A 2,579-nucleotide genomic window follows, 5' to 3' on the forward strand; every position below is an offset into this window, starting at 1 on the left:
TGTCTGCTCTATGTATCTGCTTGGAATAGAGAAAGGGAAAGGATGGGCTGGGAGACAGCATAATTGTTATGTAAACAGACTCTCAGGTCCCAGGTTCCCAGGACCACTGTAGGCCAGAGCTGAGCAGTGCTCTGCTAATAAATAAATATAAAGAAAAAAGAAAGGGAAGGGGCTAGGAGTAGGAAGGGGACAGTATGCACTAAAAGGGGCTAAAAGGGGGAGTACTGAGAGGCTGAAGGGGGAAGAACATGTTGATCTGAGAAGATGGGGTGTTGGGCTGAGCCTGCTATTGCAAGGGTCTCCATGACACCTTACCCCATTTAACCCAAGCATCCTGAAACAGAAGGCAACTGGGAGGTGTTGAGAGAAGAAACTGGGGAGATTCAGAAGGGGGTGAGTGAGGAGGCAGTGGGGGCTGGGGGGTGATGCAGGGAGAGCGAGTAAGACTGTGGCCCCTTCCTGCTTAGATTCACACGTGAGACAGGAGTGGGCACACACAGACCACCTGGACTGCCCTGTACGCCCAGCAGTGCCCTCCAGGACCAGCCATGCTCAGGACTTGGGGTCAGAGGGCTCATCCTTCCCCCACAGGAACACTGGGGGCAGGAACAGTCAAGGACAGCAGGTCCTGAGATGACTCAATCATGTCCTGTCGTCAGGATCCTGCGACTGCCCCCCTCCCTCAGAGGTGCCCACTGCCACCCACCTGCTCCTGCAGCGTTGCCAGCCCCCACTCCCTGCAGAGCCACAGCATCTACTCAGCTAGCACGTCCTGTGCTATTTATAGGCAGAGGGGAGCCAGGAGGGAGGGAGAGGCAGGAGGGGGTGCCAGGGCAGTGCTGGTGCTGCCAGAATGCAGGAGGGAAGGTGCTCCTCCCCAAAGGTTCAGGCTTTCAGGCTCCCAAATAAAGGTAGGTCAGGTGGGATCACTGCCTGGCTCTCTTGCCCTGAGTGTTCAGTACATGCCTTCACCTAGGAAAGGTCCTAGATCATGTGTGTGTGTGTGTGGGGGGGGGGAACTAGAGGCATTAGGGTGGGGACAGAATGGAACAGAAGAATAATAACACCCCCTGTCAGGATGCCAGGCGTTGAGAGTAGGAATAGGGTTCACAATTTCCTTCCAAGAGCTTAGAGAGAGAAGCTCACATAACAAGCACCTGCTATACCCCTGGAACCCTGCCAGGAACTTCAGTCTAATCCTCAACCACTCATCCAGGAGGGTTGGTGGTGTCTCTTTTCTACAGATGGGGAAACTAAGTCACAGAGATGTTAAGTGGTATAGCCAAGATCATCTGATCCAGCTTCGTCTCTTTCACACATAGGGAAACAGAGGCTCAGGGTAAGCCTCTAGCTTGCTCAAGGTCACCCAGGAAACTGATGGTCAAGCTGTTTCTAGAAGTTCCTGAGTCTTGCCTCCTGCTTCAGCTTTACATATAGCCTACCCTAGGTCCCTCAGGGCCTTCAACCAAGAGGATGTCCTGGGATGCTGGGCCAGGGGCACCAGGGATTAAGACGCCCCCCCCCCCTTCATTAGTAACAGTGAGAGCCTTGCAATCAAGCCTTCTGCACACTCCACTTGTGTCTACCACCAGTCAGCAGCTGGCATGGAACCCCGCCTCTCCCCAGCCCATTTGCCGCACTGCTGAACACAGCAGCTTTTTCGGGTGGCTGAACCACTGACAGCATGCTCGCAGCCTGGGGGCTGGGAACAGCTGGTGCCCTCTCTGTAGCCTCTGCCCTCCTCTGTGCCCACCCTTGGGTGGGGGAGGGTAGACCAACAACATCACTGGCTTGCCCATGATCCTGTTAGTGGTGCCAACCCACCATTTGGTTGTATCTTCTCCTATCCCCAAGTGTCCTCCATGCCGCTTCCCCACCTCACTCAGCCTGAGCTTAACTTAACATGTATCTCTTGGGACTTAGGGGAGCTAAAGAAGAGGAATTTTCTGGGAGCCAGAGACAAGAGCCAGAGGAGGTGGCGGCTCAGTAGATAGAGTGCATCTTCGCATAAAGCCCCAGGTTCCAAAACTCCACACATATGATAGAACAGTGCTCTGTTGCTCGTAAAAACAGTTAGAAAGGAAGAGAAAGAAAGAAAGAGAAGAGAAAGGGGAAAGGAAGAAAGGGCGAGTCGGGCAGTGCGCAAGGACCAGCATAAGGATCCTGGTTTGAGCCCCCGGCTCCCCACCTGCCGGGGAGTCGCCTCACAGGCAGTGAAGCAGGTCCGCAGGTGTCTATCTTTCTCTCCCTCTCTGTCTTCCACTACTCTCTCCATTTCCCTCTGTCCTATCCAACAATGATGACATCAATAATAACTACAACAATAGGACAACAAAGGGGAATAAATAATAAATAAATATTAAAAAATAAATCTTTAAAAAAAAAGGAAGAAAGGGGGACGGGTGGTGGTACACCTGGTTGAGCACACATATTACAATGCACAAGGGGTAGTCAGGTGGTAGTGCAGTGGGTTAAGCAGATGTGGTGTGAAGTGCAAGGACTGGTGTAAGGATCCTGGTTCAAGCCCCGGCTCCCCACCTGCAGGGGAGTCGCTTCACAGACAGTGAAAAAGGTCTTCA

Source organism: Erinaceus europaeus, chromosome 12 (genome assembly GCF_950295315.1).
Source record: "Erinaceus europaeus chromosome 12, mEriEur2.1, whole genome shotgun sequence".
Taxonomy (NCBI): domain Eukaryota; kingdom Metazoa; phylum Chordata; class Mammalia; order Eulipotyphla; family Erinaceidae; genus Erinaceus; species Erinaceus europaeus.